Source organism: Notechis scutatus, chromosome Z (genome assembly GCF_049901735.1).
Source record: "Notechis scutatus isolate UNSWTSFEM ecotype Mainland chromosome Z, rNotScu1.2, whole genome shotgun sequence".
Lineage (NCBI taxonomy): Eukaryota > Metazoa > Chordata > Lepidosauria > Squamata > Elapidae > Notechis > Notechis scutatus.
The window spans coordinates 19,172,468-19,195,545 of NC_142025.1; the positions used below are offsets into that span (position 1 = coordinate 19,172,468).

The 23,078-nt window shown below is 36.2% G+C and overlaps 1 protein-coding gene across 21 annotated transcripts in view; it reads right to left on the bottom strand.

The window, feature by feature from the left end:
- Positions 1-22,156, bottom strand: part of SVIL (supervillin) — a 175,580-nt gene extending 153,424 nt beyond the window's left edge. For 9 of the 21 annotated variants that reach the window (XM_087945122.1, XM_087945128.1, XM_087945121.1 and 6 more), the window contains exon 1: positions 21,742-22,108. The gene's annotated coding sequence lies outside the window, so the exon portion shown is untranslated. Of the gene's footprint in view, positions 1-21,741 lie in introns of all 21 variants that reach the window. The other 12 variants (XM_087945129.1, XM_087945126.1, XM_087945124.1 and 9 more) reach the window with 7 other exon arrangements.
- Between the last annotated feature and the right edge of the window lie 922 nt (positions 22,157-23,078).

Below are 23,078 nucleotides of genomic sequence, written 5' to 3' on the forward strand. Positions count from 1 at the left end.
GCATCCTGTCGATCCCAGGGATATCGCAAAGTCCCTGGTAGATCCAGGAGAAGCTCTTTTTGCCAGCAGCAAAAAGGCAGCCATTAAAGCTGCTGAAGTTGGGACAGCTTCGAAACGAAAGAGAACGGAAAGAGAGAGTGTGCCGGTTTGGTGAGAACTTTTTCTTTATTTTAAGACTTGAAAGGACACCCTAAGGGAAAGAAAGAATCTGTAAAAGTTTTGGCAGAAGTGATTAAGCGGCGATTTTAAACAGGAATGTCAAAGTAATATTTTTTTTCCTCATTGCTGGATTTTCTACACATGATTTTATATTTTGAAACTGGACTGGTTTTTTTCTTCTTTTTATATATTCTTCTCTCCTTTTTGATTTTATAATATTTTAAGCCAGAGACTCCCTTTTAGTTATTTTTTAAATATCTTTTTTTAATTAATTCTTATTATATTTTGCTTGGAAAAGGAGGGGGGAAAGTGAAAGCTAAAGAAACTTTGTAACACTGCCAACTAGAGGCTTGGAAATATTCTATTTTTCTTTTGACCAGACAAAGCGTAGAAAGAACTGAGACTCTGTTTCAAGGACATTGCTTGCTTGGTAAGATAGAGGGAAGAGCACGGGAGAGTATTATTACAGGTGCTCTTCTGGGTTTCTATCAACAGCTAGAGTCTGGTGTTGAAGCTTAGGAAAAGAAAAGGTGATAAGTCTTTGGAGAAGAGAGTTATAACAAGAGCCTTGGATAATCAAGCAAAATGCAGTGTGCTCTTTTCATTCTTTTTAAGCGGTGCTACCCCTCCTTATCAGTTTACTTTTTTTTTTTCCAATAGCTATTTGGATTTTTGGCTCTTTGGAACTTGTCTTTGTTTTTTCTTCTTCTTGTCTTTGGAAGTTAAATTTCTATGTCTGCTTTTTATTTTAAAGGAAAAGCTTTAGTATTAATGCTTCCCTTCCTTTTCTTTTTAAGGGAGTAGCCTTTTTCTTCTCTTTCCCTTCCTGGTATTTTTGTCTTTCCATCTACCTTCCATATTGGTTTTTTTCTTTTCTTTTTTTTTTTGGTTTATTTTTATGCATACTTTTATATTTGAGACCTCTTAATTGGATTAAGGTGTTGAAGAACCTGAATAATGTTTCCTTTCTTTTTTAGCCTTTTTCTTCACTTTTTTGCCTTTCTTAGGATTTTACAACTTTTTCTCTTTTTTTTTTACAAACTTTATTAATTTTTTAACACACACAAACAAAACATAGGATGCAGTGACATAAAATATCTTTTCTAGAAGAAACAAATAAACCATCTTATTTGAAAAGAAGATAATTCCAAATTATCACACTTCTATATATATAATCAACTTCATATCTTTTCAAAACTTTTCTTTATTACTCCCTTTCCTTCTATTTAATCATATTTCTTCTGCCTTAAAAATATATACTCATTGAATATATTTTCATTAGTATTCTTCCACATCCTATCAGACTTAAACATTACACAAAACATAAATACATAAAGCTTCTTTTTGAAAGGTGGCTTACCCCGAGTTAACTCTTTTTATACAGACATCAATCAAAATTTATACTCACTTTATATTCTATCTCATATCTTATTTAGCATTCTCTAATTTTCCATATATTTTCTCTCTCCTACTCATTCTTTTAATTCTGTTTTATTTATTCTGCATCTTTGGTCCGTTCTTTCAATCACCTACTTTCCTTTCTATCTAATACAATATTTCTCCTGTAAACCCAAATTGAAGTATGACAACTTTTTATCTTCCTCCTAAATAACACTTGAAATAGAACATATTTTCCGTGCTGATTCTGCTCTGTACATTCAAAGTATTACATTTCAAAATAATAAAACAAACAAATAATATTGAGTTTGATAAGTAATAATAAAACTAAAAACAAGTAAGAAAAGAAATATTAAATTTATAATATAATAAAAACAATGTTTCATAGGAAATTAAATTCTATTATTAATTAATATTTCATAAGAAATTAAACTCTATAATTAAATCATGGCTTCCCTTTAATACATTTTTAAATCATAAATATTCTAATTTTCTAACTCAGCTTCAAATACTAATATCTACAATGCATTCTTATGTACTTTTGCAGAATCATTTTTTTTTAAAAAAAATTCTCACCCTTATCTCTAAAAGAAAAATTCATTTTTTAGCATCTTATTCCTTTACGACTTCTCTTTCCTTTTCCCTTTCTTTCTTCTCCATTCTAACTTTTGACCCCCATCTCTCCAATTTCACTCTCTTACTTCCCTCCCTGTTGTATTTCTCTTTTCTGTTGCTTTCTGACATCGTACGCTTTTTCATCTCATTTTTCTTTTTCTTGGTTGCTTTTTTAAGTTCTAAGTTCATCTTTTCCTAGCCCCCCTTCCGCTTTTCTTCCTCCACTAAGTGCGTATGTCCATTAAAGATGGCTTCTTCTTCATTGTTGTGGGTAGAAATCGCCATTTCCAAAAATGAAAGATAGGTCCAGAAGAGCCCTTATCTTCTTTTTTCAGTCTTTGAAATTCCATTTATAATCCTTCAAAAGATGATGCCATTTTTTCTTTCTTTCTTTTTTAACGCAACCCTAATGTCTTTAATCCCCCCCCCTTTTTTTAACAAGCTTTCACAGAAATCTCAAAGTCACAAAGCAAACCAAATCAGAGCAAACAGTTTCATTTAGCACTTTCTTCTTTGTACCTTTTCACCTCCTTCAGGGTAGAATTCAAATACACACTTCCAAGATGATCTTCTAGAAGTCTTAGTCTTTTAATAATCCTTTATCCCTTGGCTTTAAGTTTCAAAGTAAATTACCTTCGGTGCCCAAGTAGATTTTCCAGATCTCCGTCTGTTGTTTCTATGGGGAGGGAGAATAAATAAAAAGCTTCCCCTCCCGCTTTCACTGCAGCTTTCCGAACTTCTTTGGGAAACAATATATCCTCAGGCAATTCAAGCAATTCAGTTTACAGGATATTTAAGAGTTGTTAATTGTCTCGGCTCAGCCAGCCTTTTCATTTCTCCAGCTACCTCCAGCACAAATCTTACCCAGCTGCAGGCTTCTTTGTGACGGCCATCACTGACCGCCGCTCCACCACCTTGGGAAAAAGGGGTTTTTCCGGCTGGGGAGGGGGTCTGCGACACCCCCAAACCCCTGTCCGGATCCCCTCTCTCTTCGGCTGCCTCTGCAGGGCAGCCATATCCCCCAGACCCATTTGGATCAGGGGCACCTTGGCAGCAAGCGCAGCAGGAATCGTGAGCTGTCGCGAATTCCTGCTGCCACCAAAGCCATGCAACCGGAAGGGCCCGAACTTTTTCTCTTTTGTGTTTCTTCCTGGTGTGTTTATGGTCTTTTCCTTCATTTTTGAATTTTTACTGTCGCCTAACCAACCGATTGGATTAAGGTATACAAGTACCTGAAGAAATTTTTTCTTCTTTTTCTATTATTATTACTATTTGGCTTCTCTTTTCTTACTATTCTCCTACTATTTTCCTACTATTTTTATTTGGAACTACAATTGGTTATTTTACAACTGGATTAAGGTCTAGAAGAACCTGAAGGTTTTGAACTCCTCAAAATGAGTAGGAAATTAACAGCTCCTGGTTCTTCAACTTCCACTTCTTCCTCTCCATCATCTGGAGGACAACGTTCAATACAGACAATATTAACACAAGAAAAAGAACAAGAAAAAGTGACCCTGCAGATGATTATGCAAGGAATTCAAAATATTCAAACAAGATCAGAGAATATTGAAAAGAGAATAGAGAACATTGAACAAAGGAAAGAGAACATTGAACAAAGAACAGGGAAAACCAATGAAAAAGTAGAGAACATCCAACAAATGATGATGAAATATGATGAGAGACTCCAAAAAATTGAAGAAGAAGATAAACAAAGAGACAAGAAGTTTGGAGACATTGATAACAGATTAACTGTGGTTGAACAAGATAAAAGTGGTATGCTGAGATGGGAGATGGACAGATCAGAATTTTATCTTAGATTCCAAAACATAGAGGAAGAAAAAGGACAAAATCTAGCTGAGATAATGATAGAAATATTGGCTGAAGCTTTGGAAATAACTGAAGAGAAGATGATGGATGGAATAGATGAGGTTTATCAAGTCTTCACAAGATATGCGATGAGAAATAGCTTACCAAGAGAAGTTCACATCAGATTTACAAAGAAAGCCATTAAAACGCAAATATTGCAAGTGGCAAGAGAGAAAACATTGAAATACAAAGATAAGGAGATTGTGGTCTTGAAACAAGTACCCAGAAGAGTGAGCAAGATGAGAAGGGAATACCGATTCTTGTCCAAATTTACTTTAAAAAGAGGTGAATTATAGATGGCTGATTCCAGAAGGTTTAATGTTTACATGGCAAGAACAGAGATATAGAATTGACTCAATTGAGAAAACTGAATCATTTTACACAGAATTTTTCAGAGGGGAGGAAGAGGCAGAAAAAGAAATTTCACTAATTGAATTCCAAGAGGACTCCCAAATGACGATTTAAAAAAAGAAGGTGCAGTAGGTGGAAAGGAGGAAGCCAAAGCACAACGTGAACCAAGATCCACGAGAGCTGTTAAACCTAATTACAAAATATAACCATGGAAGAGAAAAAATTGATTACAATTAATATAAATGGACTTAACTCAGCCGTTAAAAGAAGGAAAATCTTTCATAAATTAGAGAAATTAAAATTTGATATAATCTGCCTACAAGAAGTACATATTAAAAACAATATGAACAATTGTTGATACAGCCAATATTAGGGAAAATATTCACTTCCTTGACACAATGTAAGAAAAGAGGAGTGGTTTTATATATTAAAGAGACCAACTCAGCAAAATTGATTTATACTGATGACGACAGAAGAATATTAATGGTGGAAATAATGGACAATAATACGAAAACACTCCTGATTGCAATTTATGCCCCAAACGACAAACAAGAATAATTCTATAAAAAATTACATATGAAAATAGTTGAACTGGGCTATGTTAATATAGTTATGATGGGAGATTTTAATGGAATTGTAGACAATAAACTGGACTACACAGCACAGAAAACAATAAAGCAAAATAGAAAGACTCTCCCTAAATCTTTTTTTAAAATGGTAGATGAAATAAACTTAAAAGATACATGGAGAGAAAGAAATGCTAAAACTAAACAATACACCTTCTACTCAAATAGACACTTATCATGGTCCAGAATAGATATGATATGGATGTCAACAGAATTGTTAACTAGTATTCAAGAAATAAATATTGAAACGAGTACTTGGGCAGTTCACAATCCAATGACAATTAAATGGAAAGGACAAAGAAGAAGATCAAGATGGACGTTAAATATTACTATTTTAAAGGGGAAAGACTTCATGCAGTGGATGGAGAAAGAATTGGCCTTTTTCTTTGGAGAAAACAAAAAAGAAGATACATCAATCCAGAATGTATGGGATACAATGAAGGCATGATAATAGGCTTGATAATAGACTATACAAGGAAAAGAAATACCATGAAAAGATTAGCCTCTAAGGCATTAGAAGATGAGTATAAAGGACTCGAAAAAGAGCTACAGAAAATGCCACAGAGAAAGGACATTAAGTTAAAAATGGATATAACCAAACATAAAATGGGTCTAATAGAAAAAGAAGAATTAGCACAAAAAATCAGAGGTACCAAACAGAACTATTTTGAAGATGCAAATAAACCAGGTAGATGGTTAGCATATAAATTGAGAAAGGAGAAAGAATCAAGGAAAATATTGCAATTAATAGATGACCAAGGCCAAGTTTGCTATGATAGTAAAGAGAAGAAGGAAATTATTCGAGATTATTATGGGAAACTATACACACAAGAGAATATTGATGAGGAAAGAGTTAAACAGTATTTACAGAATACTAATTTACCCCAGATACCTAAAGAGATTGAAACAATGTTAGAAAGCAATATAACGATGATGGAGTTAACTGAAGCACTTAAGAAACAAAATAATGAAAAGGCACCAGGCCCAGATGGACTTCCGGCAGAATTTTACAAAACATTACAAGAATCATTGAATTTTCCACTGCTAGAAGTTATGAATGAAGTTATGTTAAAGAAGAGGATACCTAAATCATGGTCAGAAGCTTATATCACACTTGTTCCAAAAGAGGAGACCGATCCATTACAAATCAAGAACTATAGACCTATCTCCCTACTAAATGCAGATTATAAAATCTTTTCTTCAATATTGGCAGAAAGACTTAAAAATTTTTAAATAATTTTATCCATCCTGACCAAAATGGATTTCTGCCAAAGAGACAAAACAAAGACAATATGAGAGTAATCTTGGATACTCTGGAATACTATGAGGCACATCCCAAAAAACAAATGGCTTTGATAGATGCACAGAAGACATTTGATAATGTGAATTGGCGATTCATGTTATTATTGCTGGAACAGATGGGCTTTGCTAGAAAATTTATTCAAGCAATAGAAGCTATATATCATAAGCAGACGGCAAAGGTAATGATAGAGGGAGAACTGACAGAATCTATCGATATAAGAAAAGGAACAAGACAAGGGTGTCCACTTGGAAAAGACTACTTTGAAGATTTAAATAAAATTGTGTTGAAATATATATGGCAAGGTAAGAAAGCAAGAATAAAGTTAAAACTTTTGCAAGATGCTAGAATAAGAGGAGGATTTGGTTTGCCTAATTGGGAGTTGTATTACCAAGCTACAAATTTGATGTGGGTTAAGGAATGAATAACATTAAGAAATACTAGATTGTTATCATTAGAAGGACATGACCTGTTGTTGGGGTGGCATGCTTTTTTATGGTATAATGGAACTAAAACACAGGGGTACTTTAGAAGACATTATATACGGGAGTTTCTGTGGTTAAATTGGGAGAAGATTAAAAGACAATGTTATTTGAAAATTCCAGTCTGGCTATCGACTATTGAAGCATTTTCTTATCCTATAATATACAAAAAGGAACAACCTGTTAGATATGGTGAAATATTGAATGAAAGGGTGAACTTAAATCTATACAAAAACTAGAGGAACAAGGTATAAAGATGAATTGGTTTTCATACGCGCAAATACATTCAAGGTATGATAAAGATTCTAAAACAGAAGGTTTCTATGATAAACTGACTGACTTAGATAAGATTTTGACAAGTACTGATGAAAAGGTGATTAAAAAATTGGATGGATATTTATTAGAAATTAAACTAGAAGAACAAGTTAAAGAAACTATGATTGCTTGGGGGAAGAATTTTGGATATGGGATTGATCTAGAGAAATGGCAAAAATTGTGGTCTCAAAATTATAAAATGACAATGTCAACAGCATATAAAGAAAATTTGTATAAGATGTTTTACAGGTGGCACTTTCCCCCGACAAGAATAGCAAGAATGTTCAAGAATAAATCCGAAAAATGTTGGAAATGTCCTCAGATACCTGGCTCATATTACCATTTGTGGTGGACTTGTGCAGATGCTAAAAAATACTGGACTAAAATCCACATGTGGTTGGTAAAAATGACAAAAAAGCATATAGATTTGAAACCAGAAATATTTGTATTGGGAATTTTACCTGAAATATATAGTAAAGACTTGAAATACCTGATTGTAAATGTATTAACTGCGGCTAGGATTGTATTTGCTAAAAACTGGAAAAATGAGAAAATACCATCACAGGAGGAAATCATTAAGAAAATATTGGAATGTGCTGAAATGAGTAGATTGACATTTGAAATTAGAGAACAAGATGATAAACGATTTTATAAAATTTGGGATCTATTCTATCAATGGTTAGACAATAAAATATAGTAATGAAATATGTAGACTTTTAGAAAATAATAAATATATAAAGATGTATTCTTTTCTTATTATATCTACAAAATGATTCTAGGATAGATCTGGGATGATAATATGAATTGTCATAAAACAAATTAAGTAAAATATGATCATTTTGGAAAACATGAATGAATAAAAGTATAGTCAAATGATTGATTAATAATGATATTAATGTATTTAATATATTGATTGAAAATACGAGATTATATACAATGTAATTATAATTGAAGACTATGAAATGGAAGCACAAAACAATTTGTAAACCAACCGGCACATTGTATGTACATATATGGAAGATGATTTGATGTTTTTATGTTTTGTTTGTTTATGTTTGTTTTAAAAACCAATAAAAATTTATAAAAAATAATAATAAAAATAATAAAAAGAAAGAAGGAAAAAAGCACCTTTGGGACAACTATGACCTGGATGACCAAGAATCTCCATAGACACCTGGAGTAATAATTATATTATCATGATCATCTCTTTACAGAATTCAGGTAAGACTAATGTTATTAATATGAGTTTACCTCTATGCACTAGACGTAGAAGTCCACATACCTTAAAACTTGCCAGGACTGAGAAACATGGCTCTATCATAACTTTCACAGCTGCTGCTGGAATGATTTAGACCTGGACAATGCCAACTAATCTGGAATACAATGGAGATGTTTCTGGGAAAATTATTGCAAGATACAAGAATATTAATCCTCAGGCTATTAAGTCCAATATTATGCAACATAATTCATTAGATTTCATGAGTTTTTAATTTAAAAATTTACTCCCAATTTACCATGCTATGAATAGCAGGAGACATTTCCCATGTTAGAAATAATGTGGTTTCCTAATAGAAAAATAGCCTTTCGCTCTAGATGTGATCAAATAGTTGGATAAATTGTTGCTATACTCAGAAATCTCATTATCAACTTAAAATCTGGGTACCCTACATCAAATATGTGTGTGTGTGTGTGTGTGTGTATGTATATGTATATATGTATACATGTATGCATGTATGTATGTAAAACATTGAGGGTTGGAGTTGGTTGATCCTTAGCACCCTTAAATACTTTCAAGATATAAAAACATAGTGCTCTCCAAAATTTGAATTACAGCTTCCATCATTTAAGACATCAGAGTGGCGCACTAAATCACACAACACAATCAGTTGTTAAACACTGTTAAAACAAATAAGGACGGAAATGCCTGGAAAATTCATCTGAGTGGCTGGAAGTCCATCTGGATATACATTCACTAACCACCTATGGCTTGAATCACAATTCTTTCTTATTCAATGTGCTTCTAGAAAATTCAAATTTCCTCTAATTAATGAATAGAAAAGAAAATAAATAATTCATGCAACCCAAAGTCTAGTTCCAACGTATTATTCTTGATAGTCTCTTTTTTCACTAGCAGAATACAGCACTAATCAAGAGTACAATAAGCATTGCAGATAATAGCAAGATGCAGACAGGAGGTTGTGACATACTTCAGCAAAACAACTCATTAGCAATGAACATGGATGCAAATCCAACCTTATTTGTGGATATATGTATGATACAATTCTACTTATATTATTAGGATTTGGATTCAATAAACAATTGGCCCAATTCACTGAACATTCATTGTTTTCTTCAAAAGTCCAGATTTTAGACTATTTATATCTTCTAAGATGAAGTCAAACCACTATATATATATTTGGCGAACCACAAACATCTTCTAGTCCAGAACTGCGACTATTCAAACACAATCAATATCCAATGGTTTATATATATAACAAATCCAGAGTAGGATTTGTGTCTACTGAAGCTTATCATCTGCTCAGTTCATAGGTGTAACTAAATACCCAATGAATTCTAAATTTATTTTCTTGGGGTTGTATTTGGTTTTACTCTGATCAGTGCATTTCTATTTACTATAAATGCTGAAATCTATACAAAAATCTGTGTTATACATTTTTATTAATAGAGCTTTGTTTAAAGAAACTGAGAACATGGGGAGGAGAGAATAAGCATGCATGTGCATGTAAAGAAACAGAGGAAGAGAAAGGCAAGGTATAATCAATGGCCTATAACAAGAATACAAAATATAATCACAGCTGAAAAAGTAGTTTCATACTATTTGTTTATCACATGGTTATCCAAATAGAGTTGACTGTATTTCAATGATAGATCACATTCTTTGAATGCACAGATTCAATCTCTGGCATATTCAGGTATGATTGAAAAATATCTCTGGCTCAAAGCCAGTAAATAACTTCCAAGTGACATCAGACAATCTGTCCCAATGTGATAACTCCCAGAATGTATGCCCAGAATTCCCAACCAGCAAGGTATGGGTCATGGATGCATGTTTTCACTCTTAGATTTGAGACCAATTGCAAATTAATACAAGGGAAATACTGCACAGTATTAAAATCTATATAGGATGTAATTCTAAACCCCAGTTAAGATCAATCAGGGATGACTGAAGAGTGATGGAAACAGAAGCATTGCAACTATTATGCCCACTGCAGGTCAAATTGACAAGTGCAAAATGCAGAGATGATATGATACCCATATACAATTCAAAGTGTGGGCAGTGATGTATAAAACCCTAAACTGCTTAGAATCTACGGCAATGCTTCTCAAGTTTGGCAAACTTTAAGTTGTGTGGATTTCAGTTCCCAGAAATTCCCAGTGAGCATTAATTTGCCTTTTCAGAAGATAGCTCAGCTGCCAGAGATTCAGTTATCTGGTATGCAGAATTTAAAATACCCTAAAAGTTAATATAAACAGATCTGTGGTAACAAAATTTTACTAACAATTACAGTAATAGCAAAACTACTTAAAATGTGTTATATATCTAAATGTAAATTGTATTAATGCAATACATTTTTACTAATGTAAGCCACACTACAATTGTCAAACAGATAGATGTGAGGAGTATAAATTGAACTTATCTGAATGAATGAATGAAACAATTTTACAAATTGTGAAACATTGTATTTGTATGAACTATTTGTGTTCATTTTGTTAGGTTTTTTTATTTAACATTTTTTGCATTTGGAAATAATGGCTAGTTACATCGTGTTCACATTATTTTTTTAAAAAAAGAATAAAGTTTATAAACTATTAAATGCATGGCAGTATTACTATATACTGACAAAAAGATATGTCTTGTGAAGCCCAGTGTTCCAAGTGAAAGTGAAACCTGGATTATTAGAAAGATAGAATGAAGAAAAATAAATGCCTTTGAATAATAACGCTGGGAAAAATGTGCAGATAATACTTTGAATCACAAGTTATGCAAGCAATCCAAAACTAGATACTTTAAAGTAAAACCAAACTGCATTGCAATCATCAATAATGAAGTTGTATTGGACCTGAAATGGAAAAAGACACTAGTTATTAGGGATGCTTCTATGCTTAGAAAACCTAAAGGCAATTCCAAAAAATCCCCCATAGAAGAAAAAGGTAAAGGTAGAGTCATTTCCAACTCTAGAGAGGCGGTGCTCATCTCCGTTTCCTAGCTGAGCCAGTGTTGTTCGAAGACATTTTCCGTGGTCATGTGGCCAGCGACTATACGCTGCGGTAATGTTGTGGTTAGTCGGCAGCAGGTGCAGATGGCCAAGGAGAGTGAGGACTCAGATGAGGGGCCAGGACCATTAGGGAGTGGACTGCTGACTTCAAAGATTGTGGGGGCTGGCAGCAGCAATAAGGAGGTTCCCGAGGAACCTGTACCAAGTATGCATGCACACAAGATTGCTCATAGGAAAGAGCAGCTGCAACAGCACGGGCAACTTGGGAGTAAGGCTGCAAGGTAATGGTGCCTCCTTCAAGAAGATAAAAGCCAGCTGTGAAGCGAACATTCTTTGCAGGAAGCAAAGATCTTTTGAAACTCAGCCTCATGGACATTACAGTATATTGGTATTTGAAGACTCTTGTGTTCTGAAATATTTCTTATCTGTGATTCTTGGCAGTCTTGTACAGTTTTAGCAAGATTTGTGCTTATCAAAGTTAATTAGTTTGCAGCAGCCTTTTAACTGGGGATTCGTAAGACTCATTAAAAGGTTTCTGTTCCCTTTGGTTATTGTTTGTCTTATTCGAAAAGGGTTTCGGGTCAGAACAGGTGCATAGAGAACTGTTACTTTTCCACTAAAGTGGTACCTATTTATCTACTCGCATTTGTATGGTTTTGAACTGCAACTGGAGGAACTGGAGCAAGAACGGGAGCTCACCCTGTCATGTGATGCTCAGGTCTCAAACCCCAGGGCCGTCAGCTTTCCAGATAACAAGCTTAGAATCTTTAACTGCTGAGCCATTGAACTCCCTTCAATAATGAAATTATTTTGGACCTAAAATGCAAATACATTAGTTAGGGATGCTCCTGTGGTTAGAAAGGTTGTTAAATACAGGTAGTCCTCAACTTATGACCATAAATGAGCTCAGAATTACAATTAAGTTGTAGTAGTTGTTAAGTGGGTTACCACATGATCACTCTCTGTTTTACACCTTTTAAGCAAATGTCATGATTGTTGAACAAGTTCATATTCCCCAATGGCCATGTTTTGCTCAAGGCCAAAAATAAACATTGAAGACTAAGACAAAATGCCAAAAATTGCAGACACATGACCACAGGATGCTGCAAATGACTGTAAATGCGAGCTAGTTGCCAAGAGTCCATAAATTTTAACCAATTTCTTCAAGTGTTATCATGCTTTTTATCTCATTTTTTAATGAGATAATATGTCATTATAATGAGTTGCTATATTTGAAGAGCATTCAAAGCAATTAGGAAATGCTGACTGCTAAATGAAAAGTTTGTACTATTTCGCAATGAAAATTTTTGTACAACTAAATATTTTCTGAATAAACTGGCTCGTCTCTATGTTGCCCAATGAACAAAATACCAGCTGTTCACAAATGTAGTATCTTTCCCAATAAAATATCAAGAGTGTTAGTGAAATAGTCATGAGTGAGAGATTTCCACAACAGCCAAAACTCACCCATAAAGTATTTGCCTCCAAGACACTCAGATTAGCAATTAAATCAACATTTCTTGAGTAAGAAGTTAACAGTGATGCCATTTCATTGCAATAATTAAATAATTACAATATACTCCCTAGAGGCAGTTCTAGAATATGTATACAAATGAAGAAAAATACACAGAAGCTTAGTTCTGTGCTATAGACAGAAGAGGAAACAAGCTTTTGAAATATACAGTACTACATGTTAGGTTCAGGCTGATGCTAAATCTTTAGGTCTTATTTGGGAGTCATAGGTCAAAACTCTCAAATAAGAAAGGAATAAAACTTAAAAAGCTGTTCCATATACAAGATGCTGATAACCCGGGTATTTATTTATCCCAATCCTCTATTAGCCAAAAAATGCTGTACTTGGGACTCACACTGTTGTACAGTCTCCTGCACAGCGTCGCAAGCCTTCTATTCCTCTCCTTCTTGTTTAGGCTGGTATTTCATTTTTGTAGCGTTTGATTGCACTTGGCCATTCGCCTGATGTTTCCTTGGAGGGCTGAGAGGGAGCCCCCTTGTGGAATATGTGAAGCTGTTACCATGCCAAGTCCACTGTGCTGCACAGTAGAACCCATTTTAAGGCACACACACACACACACACCGAAGGGTGTAAGGGGTGTCTTACCCACACAGTATTTTTTTTCCAGAAGGTAAGTCATCTGCCTACCACATTGGCTGAAATTCCTCGAGGTGTTCCAGAGTTACACACACACACACACACACAGCCATTTATAGATGATAGACAGACAGACAGGTAGGCAGGTTTAGTGGTTCTATTTCCACCTTGGGCATGAAAACTATCTAGGCGATTTGGGGCCAGTCATTTCATTACCCAACCAGATTAACATCACTGATGATGTTACTTGGCTGGGTAATAAAATGTCTGCAAGCAAACAACCAAGCTCAGAGAATACCAAAGATTGCACATGACTATACTGTATCACACTATTTACACAGCATGCTTCATCTAGTCAGCCTCCAACCCAGCCAAATTTGTTTACAGATAGCTTAAGTATTTCACAATTCAGAATGTCTCAATATTTTGAATCTGAAACATGTTGAGGTTGAAATATCCCATTCCAGAACCCTTCCAAATTCAAAACAGATTATTCTGAATTCAGAATTTCAGTTTCAAACTCCAGTTTCCAGAAAAGTAACAATTCTTTTCAAACTCAGAATTATTGCTTCACACACTCATACTTAAAATAATATAAAGAGCATCCCACTTCCTCTTCTATTATTTAGCATACCATAAGCCAGTGTACTAAGAATTGGCAATATTTCATTACATCACCAACTTCTTTTTCACAAGCAAAGCAGATAGTAGTGGGTAGAGTTCAGATAGCCGTAGACAAGAGAAAGTTAGAGATTTTAGACTACCAGTGTTTCATAATGCTTTCTGTAATGGAGAAGCTTGATTTTCCGGTCACTTTGTATCTTCAACCCTTAACTGGAGGACTGATAAGATTTTGAAAAAAAAACATCCCAGAGTTAACTGGGCTTAGCAAGACAAAAGATTGAAAAAGGCAATTTAACATTTATGATATCAAACAACTCCATCTAAATATGACTTTATGGCTGACTAATTTATGTTGTTTGCTAACCTCATTATTAACAAATGATTGCGAACACAATACGAGCCAGCTTTTAATTTATGTAAAACTATCTGGCACCCATAAGTCTCTATTTATATGAGGGCTGAGTCTGATATGACTTCCAAGTATTTGTTCCAAGCAACTCAGTGAAGACAGTCAACTTTGAACAAAGTTAGGAGTTGATACTCAACATCTGGAACTCTAATCTTTGTCAAGAATAGAATAGAATGGAATGGAATGGAGTGGAGTGGAGTGGAATGGAAGTAGGAGTAGGAATAGGAATAGAACAGAATACTTTATTGGCCAAGTATGATTGGACAGATGATAAAAAGATGAGAAGGTTAATGATAATACTATATATATGGGTAAATATCCTTAGATATACAGTAAGACAATACTGTGGTCATTAAGTGTTCAGCAGAGTCACTATATATTGATTATATATCCTTATGTGAGGATTAGCATCTTCCTTCTCAATTTGTCCTTTCTGATATTCAGGAATTTCTTATTAATTGCATGGGATCAGAGTCCATTTTGCTAAGAAATTGTCTTATTGCCTCTCATTGCATGACTATTTGAAGCCATGTGTTTGAAAAACAGGTGCTGACCTTTAAAGGTCTATATATTTCTTTCAACTTCTTGCCTTGTTACCATTTCTCTTTAATTAGATGATTAAGTGTATTTTCTAAGTTCTGCTTGTTTTGGAGTTTAGTCTGCCACTGTACTCCTATACTATTAAATATTGCATTAGATACTGCATTATAACATTACTCATTTGACAAATCATTTCATATTGCCAAACTTTAGTACCTACACATTGTCAAAGCACTACCAGAATTAATAAGCTGTTTTTAAACTATTCTAGCCATTTACAGCTTACTCTATCAGGAGCCGAATAAATAGTTAAATTAGTTGAAACAGAAATCAGAGCACCAACATAGCTGAAATTACATATGTGAAAGCAGCTGATGGAGCTACGCAGAGAAAAATTGTGAAACAGCTGGGAAATGCAAAACACGCCTGGGCAGACTATAATCCAAAATAATGCCTCATGTTTAGAGGCACACACACCATGAAGCAAGGGTAACAAGCAGCCAACTCAAGCCTGGCACATGTACTCCAGCTGTTCCTTACTTCAGCCCATGCACAAGTAGCTACAACAAGAGATTGTAAAACAACCGTTTAATCCTCAGCATCAAAGAAAGAGTTCAGTTACTAATACATGCAAGATTCCCCTTGAATTCATTTTGCTGAATATTAATTTCTGGATACTTACTGATCTGAAATAACTGGACATTACTTTAAAAAGACACAAAAGAGAAAATGTACGTATCCAGTACAGGTTTAAGCCTCAGCATTTGAAAAGCAGCAGCTGGATATTATACATTATGATGCAATATACCTGGATCAGAAAAACCCAAGTTAATCTTGATTTATCCTGGAGATTTAAGTAATTTCTACATAGGATTCTATGAGCTGCTTTGAGGAAGGACAGGATAAAAATGTAAATTTAAAAAAAATTGGATGAGGTATCAGAAGGATACAGTTGTGAATGGATGATAAATATCTCATTTGCGAGCCTAGTTTCCATAGGATACTATATATTTAAAAAAAGAGGAGGACCCCAACATCCTATTGTGGCATAAAAGGTATCCAGCCATTTCATCAATAGGGGATGATTTCCATTTTTTAATTTATATTTGAATAAGAGTAATATTTTAAGTGTATCTGTGTTGTTCCTGATCACTGCATATTGATTACTGCAAAATAATTTATAAACACATCTTCCCCCAATGGTGCATGGCCTCTGATTTGTATAGGTAAAGATTGCATTCCCATCCATGTTTTTCTGGAATATTTCCTTTCCCAACAATATGTAAAATTCCAAGGGATTAAGACAGAAGGTCTCACTTTAATTCCAAATAGAAGCACTGCTTATTCAACTTAAATAATCTATACAATCTCCAGAATGTGTCTTTATTTCTGCATTTTCAAAAACAGAAATAAATTCAATATACTTTCTTTTGTGGCTAATTTTAGAGAGGCTTGTTTTTGGGTGTGTTTTTTTAAGAAAGCTTAATAAACATACTATTTTTTTTCTTCCTGTTTAAATATAAACAGAGTAATCAAATACAATTTTTAAATCCATTCCATTTATAAACAGTAATACCTTTTCATTAAAATCTGGAAGATTTAAGAACAGCTTGTAGCAAAGCATCTTGCTGCACTATAGTTGTAATATGCAAGAACAGAAATATTTGGGAGATTTGAGCTAAGGATGAATCTTGTTTGGAAAATGTGTCCAGTTGTTATGTTACAATTCCGTAAAAGTAAACTCACCTGTTTGACATGAAATTTCAAAACAGTGGACTCTGAGCTACTAATTCCAACCAGAATATCCCAGCAGGTATTAGAAGCTGGCATAAACTAAAACTATGTTTACATAACAGACTGAACCTCTAACAAGTTAATCACATTTCAGTTTCTACACACTGGCTTAATGTAGCTTCGGTTCTTGGCTCAGAATCTCATGGGAACTCACAATTCTAAGTAAATTGCATAAACCATGATCAAAGTTACTCAAGTAAAACAGCTTTGTCTTACCTCGATCATGCCATGGAATTTTTAGAAACAAGATGATCTGCAGGAAGAAACTTTAAGATTATGAATCAGTCATTTGCTCTCATTTCAAAAGCCAAGATCAGAGCATTAAAATGTATAAAGACCATAAACTCTGTTTACAGCACTCTAAGCTGATCCTGTAGCACAAATTATTTCATTTCTTCATCTCATTTAAATTTGCCAGATCAGAGTAACCAAATTCAGCTCCCTATATCTAACGGTGAGCTTTTAGAAATACAATGATGACTAGACAATCAGAGAAAACCCAATAGCTTTCTCTAATCCTTCACAAATTTTAGTTCTTTGCGTTACACTTTCACCATGTTGCTCAGTAAGACATTTAAGAAACCTTACATCTTAGTCACTTACTTATAAGTACCTCTTTCCAAACTACAATATGTAATTAAAACTGCATTTCTATTTATAACTGGGCCAGCAAACTAAGCAAACATTTAGCATGAACAAGATTGAAATGCTGATAATTAAAAAAAAAATTAAGATCTTAAGGTGGATAGGACACTATTATTAACTATGACATTTGTCACTTCCAGGCGCTGTTTTTGGATGTTATTCAGCTTAGCTAGAACACTTTGCTTACAAAATAGTTTTGAACAATTCAGACTTCAGCCCAGTCTATACTTAGCACCACAGTAATTGTAGAAGTTCAAACTGAAGTGATTCAAAACAAACAGGATATTAACATGGAGAAGAACATAGTAACCTGACACCCAGTACTGTTCTACTCACAGCTAAACAACACCAATACACAAAAAGAAACCCTTAATAAATGTTAACCGGTATCCAGCAGCAAAATATGAAACAAATAAAATGTTGTGCATTTCAAATATTCTGCATAGCTTGTAGCAACACGTGTAAACTATTTAGAAATACTTCCATTCATTTAACTTTCCATATTTCTCCTTTTCAACAAAGTGATCATGGTTTTCAGACCAAGGAGGGCGATATAAATTAGTTAACATTAGTTAACATTATGGCTTGAAGATTAAGCCACATACAATGAATGATAGTAACCATGTGGCTTGCTTTTAGGAGATATTTACCAGAGCTGCAAGTTTTAACTGACAGTGTGATTAGTTATGATAAAAGTTATAGCAGAGATTCACACTGTGAGTTTCTTCCAATCCCAAACTTCTCATCAGATTCCAGGAAGATAAAACTGAACATCTGGTATATTCCCAAGTGGCTGCAGGCTTCTGTATACATGAGAAAAATGGAAAGGGCTTTCACTGCAACCACTCTCACTGAAAATTACCTATTAGGAAAGCACAATGGAGAGTAACTGAGCAATAATGTGCCCCCTTTGAAATGTGTAAGAGAGACGTTTTAATGTAGTGGTTAAGGCAGAAGGCTAGAAACCAGGAGACTGTGAGTTCTAGTGCCTTAGATGCAAAGACAGATGGATGACCTTGGGCCAATTACTCTTTCTCAGTCCTAGTAAGGAGGCAATGACAAACTACTTCTGAAAAACCTTGCCAAGAAAACTGCAGGGACTAGTCCATGGAGTTACCAGGCGTTGAAAACTGAAGACAAGCGGGTGCATGTATGCTCATGCATGCATGTATACACACACACACACACAGAGTGTAAGATTAGGCAGGGGTTTAGCCTCATCAGAAGTAAGAGTATAAGATAACTGTCTTCTGCCTTTGAACAATTTAGCAGACAATATACTTCAATCCTAGCAGAGTTTTATAGAGAAAGCCAACAAGTTTCCCAATCATTCTCTTCACCTACCAACGTTGACTTTCTTCTTGAGAAAGGACTTTGGCCTGAAGATCCGACTGCAATTTCTAGCACGACTGCAAATTTTAGTTTTAACCCAGTGTTTCCCAAACCTGGCTAAATTACCCCAACTTGGATAAAAGTAGTCTTTCTTTGGATAACAATGCACAAGGGCATTCCCCAATTACAAAACAGGGACATCCAAACGGACTTAAAGTGTTTTACTTACACTGGGTAAAAAGGGCTTTCTGATAAATGGTTTTGTATAAAGAAGGAAAAGGTTTGGGAATGCTGTTTTATCATTCCTTCATTTCTGTAGCTATTTGTATCGAAACTGATGAAGATTCTCAGGCATCCAGGTAAAGCTGTCTGAAAGTTAGGTCATGGCAACTGGACTTCTTTTCTGTTTTGGTTTGCAACATTTCATTGCTCTTATTCAAATTAGCTTCTTCAGATTACTTGGATCCCTTTGCACTATTTGGATCTGTTTGCACTACTTCATCTATTTGCACTGAACACTATCAGAGCCACAAATGTAGCCATAAGAAGGCAAGGAAACACCAGTGTAGATAAACACTGAGTTTTTTGTTTTTCAGATGTGTTTCTTTTTTCCTTCCTTCTTTATAATCACATTTTAAGTGGATTGTTAAGCATTTATGTCATTCGCTGCTCTGCTTAGTTTTAAGACATGCCTGTCAAGCCACAAATAAATAAGAATATGGAAAGATTTTGGAGTCTGTATTTCTTAAAGCATTTGCTAATATGTGAGCTGTAAATACAAAAAAAATAATATGTGGGTAGACAACTACAGTAGTGTATAAAAAAAAATCATTTCAATGTTGGCTTCAGGATGAAGATAAAACCCTTTTTTTCACAGATTGTTTAATTGGCATTTATTCTTGTTACTATTGTAGCTAAAGGAAATGAGGATCAGAAAGACTTGTTTCTATAGTAAACAGACCAGATAACTCTTAAGTCTTGGAAGAAACACAGGATAAGATTTACCTTTCAAAAACCAAAGCTGCTTAGTTTTTAAGTCATTCATCAAATCAGTCATCTTTTTAATTATAACAAAACAGATAAAACCTGACTTTTGCCATACTCACTTGACTGGCTCTATTCCAAACAGTACTATGGTTCAGTATTGTTGAACTACAACTCCTAGCAGCCCCAGCCAACATGGTCAGTGATGAAAGGCTAAAAGACGGACTTTGGCCATATTTGGAAGGCATCGCTGGTTGAGATTAAATCCTTTAATGGGGTATCAAACCAAGGTTTTACCTCTGGATTTGGGAAACATTGTGCTTCTTTTATTTATGTTGTCTGCTATAAGAAATAGCATGGGCATTAGGAAAGGCAGAATGAAAAACTTGTAGGTATCAACCAAAAATATTTTACAAGTTATTTAAGGGAGGAAAAGGGGTAAAGAATGTGGATTTGATCAAGGCTTTAAGAAGTTTCTACTTCACCCAAAGGAACATTTTTGAAATCCAATGGTGGTGCAGAACAGGCAAAAGCTGAAAATGCGTCAGGCTAAAGACTCCCCAACTCTGGTTTATGCATTCTACAAAATAAAAAACTGTTATGGATTACATTTCTTTAGCAGCTGGCTGCATTTCTAAAACTTAAATCTAAAATACTTTGTATGCCTGTCTAGATATACAGTTTAAATGAACTGAATTCTAAAAATTTTAATCTGTCCATGGCCAAAGATAACTAATGTTAAGTTAAACAAAAGTTTGTTTAACATTTAGTATCATTTTTCATGAAACCTAATCCCTTTCTCTTAACATTGCTCTGTTCTTGAAGGTAGAACCAAATAAACCCCTGCAGTTGAATAATAGGAAACATTACTATTATTCAAGACAGCCAGCTTGGAAAGCATTTTAAGTTTAAAATCTATCCAATTGCAAATAACAGCTTGTTTTATATAAGCTATGATGTGCAAAGTTTGAAGAGAACCTCTTTAGATTCGATGAGGACAATCTCAAGGGATGCCTGGAGAAAAGCGAAACTTTAACAGGACTTAGTTAAGATAATTGCTGAAAGGAGAAAACTCTTTGAAAACATGCCAAAGCAGTAGGTAAAAATATAAACAGACTGAAGCATATTTAACTTTCATCTGGCCTGTTCCCAGTGATGCAATGAAATCATTTGACTCTGGGTTGAACGGTTTTTATGGGCCCACTCCTTAGATAGCAACATGCATTGTTATTTACTACAGAATGGAGGAGGGAGACAGTCTTGCTACCTCGAGGTGTTTTCCGTCAGCTTCTATTGCGCAGAAGGATGGGGGGGGGGGGTTTACGCTCTTTCCCCCCTTTGGACCCTCTGATAAGCCTATTAAAGGGCGCTCGCTCCATATCAGAAACAAACAAAACTTGGCATCCTATGTGAAACTCGACACCGCGCTCTGTCAGCTGGCTTCCAAGAACATGTTGCTGTTCCTTGGTTGACAGAAAGCCCGCAGTCCATTGACTGCAGTCGGAGCAGTCAATGGAATGGCTGGGGCCACAATCTTGCGCCCGGATCACCTCTTTAGCCCAAAGCTGCTTCTCTGCAAGGGGGCGGATGTACACCGTCCCCGGAAGCGAGCCAATTCATGCTCTGGAAACCAGCTTCGCTTCCAGCCCAGGCAGCTTTTGAACGGCAACTGGGAGAGAAGATCCCACCACCTGGCAATGCACAATAACCCTCCCTCCTCTCTCTCCCCCAAGGGTGGGCTTCTCAATTCAAGCCTCGACTCCGAGCGAACCACCTTCCCTCCTTACGGCGCAGCGTTGCGAAACCATCTTACCTCTCCCCTTCCCCCAACTCAGTCTCTTTCACACAACCTGGCCTCTTCCTTCTCTCCAGGGCCAGGGTTATTTACTGCCCCGCTGGAAAGAAAAGAGAAAAAAAGCGCAAGAAAGTCCCGAGCCGGAAGAGCCACATTACCTGGGCGACCCGGCTGCCAACCGAGCGCGGACGTCCGTCACCTGTCCTGCTGCTGCTCCCCTGGCGTCCCGGTCCCGGGTGGCCAAAGGCGAGCAAGCGCGCGGCTTCCCCAACAAAGGGAGAAACTTCTGCGAACCGTGCGCGGCGGCGGCGGAGCAGGCAAAGGGCGCGAGCAGCTGGCGGGGGCGGGCGGGCAGCCTCGCCGGCGCCCAATGGGAAAGTTAGGTTCGTGCAGGAGCTGCCGGCGACCTGGCCTGCTTGGAGGAGAAGCTGCTCCGACCGACAGATCGACCGGCGGCTGCAGCAGCCCCGAACTGTGTGACCCCCGGGCGGGCAGGAGCGCCAAGGAGTGACTTCGCGCTGGGACGGAAGGGGAGGGCTGCCGCCTCCGCCGCACCCTTGTCCTCCACACAGCACAAGAGCGCGGAGAGGGCTGGAAATGCTTCCTCCCGGTGAGGGCGGAGACCAGGGGCGCCCCTGTCTCCCCCACCCCCTTCCCGGGTATGAATCAGGAAAAGAAAGGCGAGGCTTGATCAGCTGCTGCCCCGCCAGTGGGTTAATTTTATTGGGCAGCTCCCAGCGCTCGGGAGCGAAGGGGAGAACAAAGGGTTGCTTTGGGGCATGTCAAGAGCGCATTTAGGGAAAGTGGCTTTCTAGCTCTGGGAGGTGTCCCCCCACTAAAGCCTTCCGCAGTGATGTCCCCTCCGAAGCCCTCCTCGCTTCAGGAAAGGAGATCATAAAAGGCTTTATGTCGCCTTGGCTTAGCTGCTTTGAAAAAGTTCAGCAGGACCAGCATGGGTTAATATTTCTAAAGCAGGCCTCCAGGAAATCTCAGGGCTTCTGGATTTCCAAGAGACTGTTAGGAATCCCAGGGCTTGACAAAGATGAGGTTAAGATGCTGCTGGACTAGAACCAAGTAGATCCAGGAATCTACCCCTAGCCATGGTGGTACCAATGTGTGATTTGGAATCAGTCATTCCTTCTGTATCATAAGGGCAGCTTTCTAGAGTGATGGGTGTAGGAAATTAACATACACATATTGTGATCGTCAGTTGAGGATTCCCTGTATAATAATGTTCAACTATGAAAATCAATAGCTGAGCTGAACTGCTGTAACTCTTAATCTAACATTTTCCAATCCCAACTTTGGAAGGATTTACCTCTTGGAAACAATATGTGTTAAATCTGCATTACTTTGTAAAAACGGTTACTTTGTCCTTCACACCCAAAGCAGTATATCAATTTTGTATGTACAGTAAACATATAACCTGGGTGTGGGACAACTTTGGCCCAAATACATGCTTAACTATATTCCCCCCAAATTTATCTACCATTTC